This window comes from Delphinus delphis, chromosome 11 (genome assembly GCF_949987515.2).
Source record: "Delphinus delphis chromosome 11, mDelDel1.2, whole genome shotgun sequence".
Lineage (NCBI taxonomy): Eukaryota > Metazoa > Chordata > Mammalia > Artiodactyla > Delphinidae > Delphinus > Delphinus delphis.
Window position 1 is genome coordinate 6,612,503 of NC_082693.1, and position 13,650 is coordinate 6,626,152.

General features: G+C 47.2%; 1 long non-coding RNA gene across 1 annotated transcript; it reads left to right on the top strand.

Moving 5' to 3' along the window:
* Positions 1-440: 440 nt before the first annotated feature.
* On the top strand, positions 441-12,256 carry LOC132434392 (uncharacterized). The gene is made up of 4 exons (XR_009521299.1): positions 441-713; positions 1,323-1,375; positions 10,782-10,915; positions 11,565-12,256. It is a non-coding gene; the product is annotated as an uncharacterized lncRNA (long non-coding RNA).
* The last annotated feature ends 1,394 nt before the right edge of the window (positions 12,257-13,650 follow it).

Below are 13,650 nucleotides of genomic sequence, written 5' to 3' on the forward strand. Positions count from 1 at the left end.
CCAGACCCAGGAGCTCGGCCTCCTCTCTGAGGCCTTTGGACAAATCACCTTCCTGCCTGGGCCGGATCTCCCACGCGAAGCCAGGGCCCAGGCTCCGCAAGGCCTCGGGCATCTTTGACCCCAGAGGTGCTGAGCCAGACCCTCTCTGGACACCGGGCACCTGTCAACCTGCAGCCAGGACTAGGGTTCCTCTTCCTTCTGACTTAGTCTGGGAAGAGGCGAAAACAGACGGCACGCCAAGGTCCAGAGCCGGCTTTCTGCGTGTGGCTTTGGCGTGAGGGCGAGTTTCTCCGCGCCGCCCGCAGCCCACCCGGCACGCGGAGCATCCCAGAGGGCCCGGCCGCCTTTTTGGGAGCAGTTCTCCAGGCAACCACGCCCCTCCCCATACCCCCGCCCGCAGGAAGTGCCACCGCCCAGCGCGGGCCCCCGGGCAGCGCCTCCGCCGTCTCCCGAGCTGGCACCCGCCGCCCTTGGATCAGCCTGGGCGCGCCCGGGCCCAGACGCGCACGAAGTCTCCTCCCGAAGCCCCGGCCCCGAAGGAGAAAACGCCGAGCGCTGGGCCCAGCGCGCCCCCGCTTTGGGGAAGCCCGGGCCCGGCCGGCGGCAGGGTGGCGCCCTCTGGGGCCCTCCCGAGGGTCAGCTGCGGGCGGCGGCCGGGGCGCGGCGGGCGCGGGAAGCCAGAGGACGGCTGACTCATCTTCCTTCCCGCCGCCGTGAGTCACCCGCCTCCCCCGGGACCCGCTCCCTCTACCCCCACCGCCCCCGCCGCCCTGTGGCTCCCCCTGGCGGCCGCCCTGACTCCCCGCTGCCCCTCCCAGCGCTCTGCGCCCCGCCCCCTCCCCGCCCCCCGCTTCGTGGCCCCGCCCTCCTCACCCCTACGCGTCTCCACCTTCTGAGCTGAGGAGCTCTGGAAGCCTTCTATGCTTAGTTTATGCATTTAATTCATACTCACAGCCACCCTGGGGGAGGCAGTTGCCATTATGCACCCATTCTCAGATAAAGAAATGAAGGCTTAAGTCATGATGTAATGACAGTTTTTTAAAAAATATTTATTTTTGGCTGCGTTGGGTCTTCGTTGCTGCGCGCGGGCTTTCTCTAGTTTCCGAGAGCGGGGGCTACTCTTCGTTGCGGTGCGCAGGCTCTAGGCGCTTGGGCTTCAGTAGTTGTGGCACATGGGCTCAGTAGTTGTGGTTCACGGGCTCTAGAGCGCAGGCTCCATAGTTGTGTGACTCGTTCAAGGTTGCTGGGACCCAGGCCTCGGTCCCCAAGCCCTGGGGCTCTTTCCATTTTCTCAATGTCATCTCCCCTCTCTCTTCCTGCAGGCAACCCATGTGACTCACGGTGGAACTCAGCCCACATCCAGATTCCAGCACCGGTGAGTAAGTTACCCTGCTGGATGCTTTTGCAGGAGAACCCACCCTGCTGGGAAGCCAGCTCTGTGGGGCCGGGATTTCTTTTCCTCTGTTTTATTCACCGCTGTCTCTCCAGTGCCTAGAAGAGTGAGTGTCTACATTTCTTGGAGCTCCATAGATAAATGAAACCTCTCCGCCAAAGAGGCCAGGCAGTCCCAACAGGCCTCAAGGAGATGGAGAGAGGGACTTCCCTGGTGGTCCAGTGATTAAGACTCCGCCCCCCAAAAATGGGGAGACAGGAAATGAAGGGTGGTGGAGGGGTCAGTTCTTCTCCCAAACCTCTCCCAGAAGGAAAGACGCCTCCTAGGGCTCCTTTCGCTGCCTGTCTTCATGCTTCATACCCTGTCCGGGTCAGAAAAGTGTTCCCCAAACCTAGCCTTGATTTTATTCTCACATTCCCTACATACCTGAGGGGCAGTAAGTGAGGTTTGCATCCTCCTGGTTCCTCATGGCTGCTTCTAGAAGTGTCGTCCCATCACCACCCCTGCCACCCCTGTATAAACCTCCTTGAAGAATCTGGGCGATCAGCTTTAGCTCCCGTTCCCCTTCCTCCTGGTGCCCCTTCTTGCTGTTGTCCTCTGGCCTCTTGGCCACTTCCCCTCCTTCCCTGAAGACTCGGCTCCTGGCTCAATGCCTGCTGTCCCCGTGACTCTGCTCTCGCTCTGCCAGGCAGCAGCCCCGTGGGAGGAACCATCCATCACCACGGCCTCTGATCCTGGGCCTTTTGATTCATGCTACAACACAGAGGAACCTTGAGGACCTTATGTTAAGTGAAGTAAGTCAGTCACACACATATAGTATACAATTCCACTTCCATGAGGTCCCTACTGTGGTCAAATCCACAGAGACAGAAAGAAGTGGAACGGTGGTTGCCAGGGAATGCGGGGCCGGGGGATGGACATGGGAAGTTGTTGTTTGATGGGTACAGAATCTTAGTTTTACAAAATGAAAAGGGTTCTGGAAATTGATTGCACAACAATGTGAATGTACTTAACACTACTGAACTGTAAACCTAAAAAAATGGTTAAGATGGTAAATTTGGCATCGTGTTGGGGTTCTTTTACAATTAAAAATAAGAAAAACATAAATTAGCTGGCATTTCTCTCCTGCTTTAAACCCTAGAATGGCTTCCTATTATGAGAATAGGATCTGAATTCCTGACTTGGTGTAGAAAGCCCCGATGACTTCTACTCCTCTGTCACCCTCACCTCTGCTCTGGGTCCCCCTGTTCAGCCGCACCAGCTGCCTCTGCGTACCCACACCAGGCTCGTCCCCCCCGGAAGGCTCTGTCTCCACCTTTTCCCATGGCAACCCCCACCCTTTACTCTGAGCTAACATGCTCAGGTTTTCCCTGGCCAAACTATCTGTAGATTTCCCCATTTTTCTATGTCGCTGTCCCCTTTACTTCTTCAGAGCACTTTTCTCAGTTTGCAATTACAGACTTATTTGTTTACTGCCTGTTTCCTGCTGACATGGCCACCATTGCTGCCATCAGCTCCAGGCACTAAGCCCCAAGAAGGCAGGAAGCAGAGCTGTCCGGATCCCCCTCTACCCCAGCACCCAGTACAGGGTGCTGGACACACACGCAGTCCCTCCTACATCTTTGCTGATGAACGAGTGAGTCTCTGGCTTTTTTTCTCGGTGTAGCAACAGCACAGGGAGAAGCAGGCGTTCTTGGAGTTAAATCCCAGCCTCATCACTTTTTAGCTGTGTGTCATTCGCTGTGTGAACTTCAGGGGTTTTGGGGTTTTGTTTTCTGTAAAGTGGGGATATCTTGCAAGGTAATTTTGAGGATTATTGTGTTAAATTATATATAACAAGTGCTCGCCACCGATAGATGTCAGCGTATTAGTGCCTAACGTCATTGCATTCTACTCTCTCAAGGGGATACTGTTACCTTGAGTCTGATCAAAACTATAAAACCTCCCTCTAGATAGAAAAATGAAGCTAAACACATATTTTACACATAAATTCTAGGTGTTCACTGACCATCAGAAGCCTGACCAGAGTCACCAGGTTAAGAACCTGAATATAAGGGAGAAAAACAAAGCGAAGTGTTAGCGGTCAAGAATGCCTGGGGAATAACTAAAGCAGCCCCAGGTCCAGGGCTGCCATCCCTGGTTCTACAGCGCCGCCTGGCGGTGGGATAGAATTGTTGCCTAGGATTCCCAGGCCGGGGGAGAAATGCAGGATTCCGAGTCCCTGCTCCGAGCCTACCCTCAGCACCTCGGCTGGCCTCTGTCCACACTTCTTCTCCCGCATCCCATCTCTTAGGAATTTAAAGTCTCTTGGAGCACTGAGGGACTTCCCTGGCAGTCCAGTGGTTAAGACTCCGTGCTTCCACTGCAGGGAGCGCGTGCTCGATCCCTGATCCAGGAACCAAGATCCCGCATCTGGTGTGGCGCAGCCAAAAAAAAACCAAACAAAAACAAAAACTCTTGGAGGACTTCCCTGGTGGCGCAGTGGTTAAGAAACGCCTACCAGTGCAGGGGACACGGGTTCGAGCCCTGGTCCGGGAAGATCCCACATGTGGCGGAGCAACTAAGCCTGTGCGCCACGACTACTGAGCCTGCGCTCTGAGCCCACGAGGCACAACTACTGAGCCTGCGCGCCACAACTACTGAAGCCCACGTGCCTAGAGCCTGTGCTCCGCAACAAAAGAAGCCACCGCAGTGAGAAGCCCGAGCATCGCCACGAAGAGTAGCCCCCGCTCGCTGCAACTAGAGAAAGCCCACATGCAGCAACAAAGACCCAATGCAGCCAAAAATAAATTAATTAATTAATTTTTGTAAAAAAACTACAACTCTTGGAGGCTTGAAATGTTTCCAAGAAAAGTTGTATCACTGGGCCCTCAGGTAGACTGGTAGTTTCAGGGAAAAAAGTAATAAGCACCTTAGTTCTCCACTTTTCACAAATTCGAAATGTGGCATTGATTACAGCTGTCACAGTGTCTCATTATATTAATAATTATTACAATCCCAAAGATTTCAGATTCTTAAAGATTTAATTAAGGGGGACAGGGGACTCTGGTGAATCATTTTCCTGTCGTATGCATGTTTTTGTTTACCTTTTAAACTGTGCTTTATATGTTCATGCTGTTGTGCTGTGTTATACCCCCAATTAGAAAAACGCAAGAATGGCTCAAAAGTGCTTCCTTGATGTGTAAATGTAGCAATTAAGGTGGTAATAGGGACCTGACAACTCAGAACAATGCCATTCATAAACCGTGAACTGGGTTTCAGTGGGGATATAATATGTCTAAAGGTGCTGGGATGAAGGAAAATGTGAGTGATGATTTTGCACAGTAAGAAAAAAGAAACTGCAAATAGGAACTACCACAAACATTCTCTGGAAACTGGATTTTATTGACTAGTCATTCACCCCTGTCCCCAGGGCATTATCAGCTCTAAATCGAGGTCAAAGCGAGGTTCAAAGTCATTAAAGCTTGTGTATCGCTCATAGTTAGAGCCTACTGATTTTTCCAGAATAACTTCAATATAGCATTTCCCAGAATAAAAATTTAAGTTTGCGATAGAGAGAAAGGCCCCAGGAGTGGAGCACATCACTCCAAGTTGCCCTCACTCTTCAGAGCAAACACGAGTACAAGACACACAACAGAGAAGACAGACAAACCCGTTGTGAAGTTAGTGACATAGATACTTAGGAAGCAGTTTTATCGCCACTGCTGGATGTCAGAGAACAGTGGCAAACTAGGTTCAAGATCAATCATCATCGGGTACGGATGTCAGCGTTCAGTTCTCTTTGTGGCTGGTGAAAATCCTCATATCCAGACGGTGCAATGGCTTTCAGAAGGGGGAACACATATGATGGCAAAGTAGTCAATGAGTTTCTGTTCCGCTTATCTCTAAAATTCTCTACTGCAAGAGAAAAATACTTTGTCTTCTTAGAGATTATTTGGTAAATGAAAAAGACACACTGGGATCAGGACAGGTGAAGCACTGGCTTTGGCAGCAAGAAGGCAGGAGGTCTAAATTCTAATAAAGGAGGTTGTCTAACCCTGAGCCTCAGTTTTTCCCTCTGAAAATTGGGAATGATGTTGATAACAGTAATAGCAATGCCTGTTTCATACAGCTGTGGTAAAGATTAGTGAAGAACTACCTATAAAGCACTTAGGGCAATGTCTGGCATATACTGAATAGAAAGCACTCAGTGAAGGTGAGTTATTATTATTACCATCATATGAATTCCAGTTCCAGCACTGTTTAATTCACGGAGAACCACTGACAGCCCTCAATACGTGTCCTGAACCCAATTCAGTGTTGAAGGAAATAGAAAACATTTTCACCATGAGTCAAACAGCAGTCACTAAGGACACATTCTTTTCAACGTGGTCACAGAAATAGGCAGCAAGTACAAGAACGCTTCCTACCTGCAACCCCTAGGAAGTACACGGATGCTGGAGGGCAAAGTAGTTCACATGAGTCTTGTTTTGTTTTAGCATTTTATTGAGATATAATTCACATAACATAAAATTCACCATTTTAGGGCTTCGCTGGTGGCCCAGTGGTTAAGAATCCGCCTGCCAATGCAGGGGACACGGGTTTGAGCCCTGGCCCAGGAAGATCCCACGTGCCACGGAGCAACTAAGCCCATGTGCCACAACTACTGAGCCTGCGCTCTAGAGCCCATGAGGCACAACTACTGAGCCCACGTGCCGCAACTACTGAAGCCCGCAAGACTAGAGCCCATGCTCCACAACAAGAGAAGCCACTGCAATGAGAAGCCCGTGCACCTCAACGAAGAGTAGCCCCCGCTCACCGCAACTAGAGAAAGCCCGCATGCAGCATCGATGACCCAATGCAGCCCAAAATAAATAAATAAATTTATTTAAAAAATAATAATTCACCATTTAAAAGTGTACACTTCAGTGACTTTCAGTATATTCACTATGTCATGCAACCAGCACCACTATCTACTTCCAGAACATTCTTATCACCCCAGAAAGAAACCCCATACCTATTAGCCGTTAATCCAGATTCCCAGCCTCCCCCAACCCCTGGCAACTGCTAATCTACTTTCTGTCTCTATGGCTTTACCTGTTCTAGACATTTCATATAAATGGCATCATACACTCTGTGGCCTTTTGTGACTGGTTTGTTTCACTTGGCACCATGCTTTCGAGGTTCATCCGTGTCATAGCACGTAATAGTACTTCACTCCTCTTCACGGCTGAGTAATATTCCACTGCATGGATAGACCCCACTTTGTTTATCTATTCATCAGTTGATGGACATTGGGTTGTCTCTGTTTTTTGGCTATTTTGAATAATGCTCCCATGAACATTCATGTACGAGCTTGCGTGTGAACGTATGTTTTCAGTTCTCCCAGGAATGAAATTGCTGAGTCCTGTGGTAATTTTATGTTTTACCTTTTGCGAAACTGCGAAACGGCTTTCCGCAGCAGCCGAAACGTTTTACATTCCCAGCCGCGATGTATGAAGATTCCACTTTTTCTACGTGCCCGCCCACACTTGTCGTTGTCGTTGTTGTTGTTATAACTGTCCCAGGGGATGTGAAGTAGCATCTCCTTGTGGTTCTGATTTACATTCCCCTAGTAACTAAAGATGTTAAAAACATCTTTTCATGTGATTTTTGGCCATGTGTATATCTTCTTTGGAGAAATATCTATTCAAACCATTTGCCCATTTTTTCACTGGGTTGTCTTTTTCTTGTTGAGTTGTAAGAATCCTTTATATACTCTGGACACTAGCCCCCTTATCAGATATATGATTTGCAAATATTTTCTCCCATGCTGTGGGTTGTATTTTCACTTTCTTGTTAGTGTTCTTTGACCCACAAAAGTTTTATTTTATTTTTTATTCTTGGCTTAGTTTTATTTATTTATTTATTTATTGGCTATACCACATGGCTTGCAGTTCCCTGACCAGGGGTTGAACATGCACCCTCAGCAGTGAAAGTGTAGAGTCCTAACCACTGGACCGCCAGAGAATTCTCTGATTCACAAAAGTTTTTGTGTGTGTGTGTGTGGTACACGGGCCTCTCACTGTTGTGGCCTCTCCCGTTGCGGAGCACAGGCTCTGGACGCGCAGGCTCAGCGGCCATGGCTCACGGGCCCAGCCGCTCCGCGGCATGTGGGATCTTCCCGGACCGGGGCACAAACCCGCATCCCCTGCATCGGCAGGCGGACTCTCAACCACTGCGCCACCAGGGAAGCCCACAAAAATTTTATTTTTGATGAAGTCCAGTTTATCTGGTTTCTTCTCCTTGACTGCTTGTGCTTTTGTTATCATTTCTAAAAATCTACTGCCTAATCCAAGGTCACACAGACTTTCACATATGTTTACTTCTAAATGCTAAGTTTTAGCTCTTACATTTAGGTCTTTGATCTATTTTGAGTTAAGTTTTGTATATGGTATGAAGTAAGGGTTCAAATTCATTCTTTTGCATGTGGATATTGAGTTGTCCCAGCATCCTTTGTTGAAAAAGCTATTCTTTCCCCATTTAATGGTCTTGGCACCCTTCTCAAAAATTGATTGACCATAAACATATGGGTTTATTTCTGGACTCTCAATTCTATCCCATTGATCTATGGCTATCCTTATACTAATACCACACTGTCTTGATTACTATAGCTTTGTAGTAAGTTTTGAAATTGGTAAATGAGTCCTTCCACTTTACTCTTGTCTTTTCAAGATTGTACTGGTTATTCTTGGTCCCTTGCAATTCTATATGAAATTTAGGATTCGCTTGTCCATTCCTGGAAAAAAAAAAAAAAGCAGTATTAATAGGGATTTCAGTGAATCTGTAGGTCAGTTCAGCAAATATTGCCATCTTAACAGATGGCAGATCTTAAATTTTCCAGACAGTGAACACGGATGTCTTTAGATTTATTTAAACCTTCTTTAATTTCTTTCAGAAGTGTTTCATAGTATACAAGTCTTGCACTTCTCTGGTTCAGTTTATTCCTAAGTATTTTATTCTTTTTGATGGTATTATAAATGGAATTGTCTTCTTAATTTCACTTTCAGATTGTTCACTGCTAGTACATAGAAATGAAGCTGATTTTTTATGTTGATCTTATATCCTTCAACTTTACTGAACTTATTTATTAGCTCTAATCAGGGTTGGGGTGTTTTTTCGTTCGTTTTTTGTTGTTATTGTGGTGGGGTTTTTTTGTTTTTGTAAATTCTTTAGGGTTTCTTTTAATATATAAGACCATGTCGTCTGGAAATTAAGATAGTTTTACGTTTTCCTTTTCATTACGTGAGATTTTGAAACGCGGGATGACGCTTCGTGACTGATAGTGCCGATAAAGAGCATTCTTCCAAACGCACGTGGTTTGCTCAAGTCGTATATCTTAGTGATGTGTCAGAATCTATCACCCAGAACCAAAAGTTCACAGTTGTGACGCTGGACATAAAATATCAGGATTTCTTAAAGCTAGAACTCTGGCACAGTTGCATCATCAAAGTTTTACTATGTCCCAACATTTGATTTCTTTGAAAAAGAAATTAAAAACGTATAATTGGGCATATTTTAAAACCACTTTGATAAAAAAAACTTTGTGCTGTGGATATTTTAACACCACACACACACACACACAGCTTGTAATTCTACATCAGAACAAGAAGTACTTTCCGAAGCTGAACCAACCCAAAGACTGGATAAGGAATCCAACTGACCGACCTCCCAGGTGAAAATGGTCAGTCTTCCAAATTGCACGTTTGGATTCTGATCATTCAGCAAACCACCTTCCCTGAGAATGCTCTGCACAGTTGAGTATAAGTTTCATCTGTTATCCAGGACTGTCTCATGAAGCACTCAGTGACGTTCCTTAACTGGTCCTAATTTAGTGGAAACAGGAAAAAAAAAAAGAAAAAAACTGTCTGGCTGTGACTCAAACCTGAGCCATGACTCAAACTCTCTGATATCAAGCTCAATATAAATACCCTAGTGAAGGTTACACGTATATCTTTCTCGTTGATTTATTACTTCGTTTTTTAAATAAGTTTATTTATTTATTTATTTTTGGCTGCGTGGGTCTTCGTTGCTGCGCGCGGGCTTTCTCTAGTTGTGGCGAGCGGGGGCTACTCTTCGTTGCGGTGCGCAGGCTTCTCATTGTGGTGGCTTCTCTTGTTGCGGAGCATGGGCTCTAGGCACACGGGCTCAGTAGTTGTGACACGCAGGCTCAGTAGCTGTGGCTCGCGGGCTCTAGAGTGCAAGCTCAGTAGTTGTGGCACATGGGCTTAGTTGCTCCGCAGCATGTGGGATCTTCCCAGAGCAGGGCTCGAACCCGTGTCCCCTGCATTGGCAGGCGGGTTCTTAACCACTTCGCCACCAGGGAAGTCCCTGATTTATTACTTTTTAAAATAAATGTTTCATTATGCTATTTTAACATTTGTGATAATTTTTTAAATGTATCAAAAATTCTAGTACTTTGTGTGTAACAGACACCCACTAAAACAGTCTGTAGATGCCGAAGTGTGAAAAACGTTGGTTTAGTGGAAAGGGCACTGGACTGTGAGCCAGGAGGTCTAGATTCTCGTCTTGCTTCTGACCTTGACTGTGTTAGCCAACTTCGATAAGCCTTAGTCTCCCGGTTGTAGGATAGATGGTATTCCCTGCTCTGGCTTTTCCTCACGTGGCTTCTGTAAAAACCAAATGAGAAAGTAGACGCACAGGTGCTTTGTGACCTGTAAGACCTTGTGCAAACGTATGGGATGAGATGGGTTTTTTTTTTTTTAATTGGAGTCTAATTGATTTACAATGTTGTGTTAGTTTCAGGTGTACAGCAAAGTGAATCAGTTATACATATGAGATGGTCTTTTATTTATTTATTTTTTTAACATCTTTATTGGAGTATAATTGCTTTACAATGGTGTGTTAGTTTCTGCTTTATAACAAAGTGAATCGGCTATATGTACACATATACCCAAATCTCCTCCCTCTTGCATCTCCCTGAGATGGTCTTTTAAAAAGACTGTCTGTCCCTGTGGCTTCCTTGCTTCTGGTTCCTTTGTGTACGTCCCCATGCCCCACCCACCGACCCCAGCTTTGCATTTCTGAATCTGGCCTATCACCCCACCACCACCCTGGGGACCAAACCCCATTTGTCTCTGGTGAAGAAAGTGCCTGGGTCCCCTGAGTCTTGCTGTAACTTTTCTGTACCAGAGGCTCGTGCTGTCTCTCTCTCTCTCTCTCTCTCTCCATCTCTTGGGCTCTCCCCATAATTATCTAGAGAGAGGGAGCTTCTGATCAGCTTGGGGGCTGCACTGTGTGTACCTCCAGGCCCGACTGCAGAGATCTGTCCCTCTACCCCCACTCAGCTCCTTCCCCTCCCAAGGAAACCCACACCTGAGATTCAGTAGACAAACTCTCTCTCCCCCAGTGCCCTCTGCTATAGTCTGGGAAACTCTGCCAGGTTCTGAGCCAGAGAAGGAAGAGGACGGCCTCACCCTGCGGACCCCACCCTCCAGGAATGGATTTATGCTTCATTGTTGGTGGCAACTATAGAAACCACAGGTGAGTATGAGTCACAAGGTAGTAAACAGGATTCTTTACTGACAGAGGTTGCCCAGGGCAACCCTGGGAGGGCAGGGCCCTGGATTTCTGGATTGGTCTCTGAAAACCTCCTAGAACACAGAGCTCCCAGACCATGGCACTGGGCCAGGCCAACAAACCCAGATGAATCATTAGCCATTCTTCTGGAGTTCCTGCTCGAACCTGGGCTTATTTCCCTTCCTCAAACTCACCACGCTGGCTCTTGGCTCTTTTTTTTTTCTTTTTTTTAAATTTAATTTTATTTTTGGCTGCGTTGGGTATTCGTTGCTGTGCGCGGGCTTTCTCTAGTTGTGGCGGGCAGGGGCTACTCTTCGTCGTTGCAGTGCGTGGGCTTCTCATTGCAGTGACTTCTCTCGTTGCGGAGCACGGGCTCTAGGGCACATGGGCTTCAGCAGTTGTGGCGTGCGGGCTTCAGTAGCTGTGGCACACGGGCTTAGTTCCTCCGCGGCATGTGGGATCTTCCCGGACCAGAGCTCGAACCCGTATCCCCTGCATTGGCAGGTGGATTCCTAACCACGGCGCCACCAGGGAAGTCCTGGCTCTTGGCTCTTGACTTTCCTATCTGAGCTTCCAGCTCCATGACATTTTCTTCCCTCTTCTTTTTACTCAGAAAACACCTATTCATCCTTTAGATCTCAGGCCCCTGAAATCTCGGGACCTTCCCTGACTGCTGGAAGTGTCAGAAACCCCATGAAAAGTGGAATCTTATTTCTCACATCGGTGAAATCAGGGCGCTATCCATGGAGTCCTCCAGAGCCCAGGCTCCTTCCCCCTCTGCCAGCCTGAGGGCAAGTCCCTCTGCCTCGGTCCAAGGAGTACTCAACACACCATTGGAAGAGAATCGATTGCCACCAACTCAAACTCTCTGTCACCTTCTTCCTGCCTGCACTCAAGGTATCCGCTGGGTCTCTGTCCCACCTGGCTGTTGACTGTTCTGCCACCTTATAAAGGAAAGGTGAGCCTCTTATCAACCGTGTGCAAGAGGAGGGTAGTGGGACTCCCCCCGACCCTGCAACCACCACTGTGGGCGGGCAATAGGCTGCATCGTCCATAGAGAATTTTAAAACATTAACCGTCCCCCAAATGGGCTGCTCTGTATTATCACCTCGGGGCGATTCCAAACAACCTCAGTAGGGACTTCCCTGGTGCCGCAGTGGTTAAGACTCCATGCTGTCAGTGCAGGGGGGCCCGGGTTCAATCCCTGGTCAGGGAACTACATCCCACATGCATGCCGCAACGAAGAGTTTGCATGCCACAACTAAGGAGCCTGCGAGCCACAACTAAGGAGCCAGCAAGCCGCAACTAAGGAGCCTGCCTGCCACAACTAAGGAGCCTGCCTGCCACAACTAAGACCCGGTGCAACCAAATAAAAACAAATAAATAAATAAATAAATATTGGGGGAAAATGTCTTAAAAAAATAAAATAAACAACCTCATTGATAACATATTCCTCCCTGAAAAAATATTTTGTTGGTCTAAGTTCTGAATCTACACAAATGTTGTGGTTTCCAATGGCTTTCAATAACAGATATGTAAACTTCACATTGGCCTATCTGTGTAATTTAACCTTTAAAAAACATTATATTCAACATAGAATTTAATCCTGAAAACGCCAGTTATACAGTGGGCCCCGGACACCCACCACCTCAGCCCCATGGACCCCTTTCCAGAGTGAGTTTATGAGGATTCCCTCCTTCGGAATCATCTGAGCTCCCTTCACGCTAGGTCAGCACCTCCATCTCTGCAACACGTATCTGTGTTCAAACAGTAGAACCAAAGGAAACCGTGACGGCACCTTGACTATAAAAAAAGAAATGAGTTATTTACCTCTGTCTACTTGGACTTTTTTATTTTTTTTTTTTGTGGTATGCGGGCCTCTCGCTGTTGGGGCCTCTCCCATTGCGGAGCACAGGCTCCGGACGCGCAGGCTCAGCGGCCATGGCTCACGGGCCCAGCCGCTCCGCGGCATGTGGGATCCTCCCGGACCGGGGCACGAACCCGTGTCCCCTGCATCGGCAGGCGGACTCTCAACCACTGCACCACCAGGGAAGCCCTACTTGGACTTTTTATGTGCGTTAAAAAATTTTAAACCGTGAAAAGGAGGGCAAATTACAGGTTAGACTTTTTTTGTTGAGTCAGGACAAACATGAAATGTCATCATTTCTTTTTATGATTATTGCTGAAAATAATTTTGTCTAATGGAGAGGGAAGGTGTTTAATCCATGCCACGTGAGACGCTTCAGGTGTGCCTCAGCCTCTCCCCGCTCCTGGATTTTGTTAGGAATTATTGTTAATTATTATCAATGCTTGGAATGCAAAAACTTTGTGGCCCCAAAAAAAAGCCACCAAAATGTCAGTTTTGATGAATCCTCCTTTAATCGAATCACCGCAAGCCTGTGACACATCTTCATGTCTTCTCTGTCATGTATGTATTTTTGTTATGGGCACAAGATGAAATTAATAAAAAGAAAATATTTTGTGGATGGACCTAGAGATTGTCATACTGAGTGAAGCAAGTCAGACAGAGAAAGACCACTATCATATGATATCTCTTATATGAGGAATCTAAAAAAGGGTAAAAATGAACTTATTTACAAAACAGAAATAGAGTCACAGATGTAGAAAACAAACTTACGGTTACCAGGGGGAAGGGAGGGGAAGGATAAATTGGGAGATTGGGACTGACATATATAAAC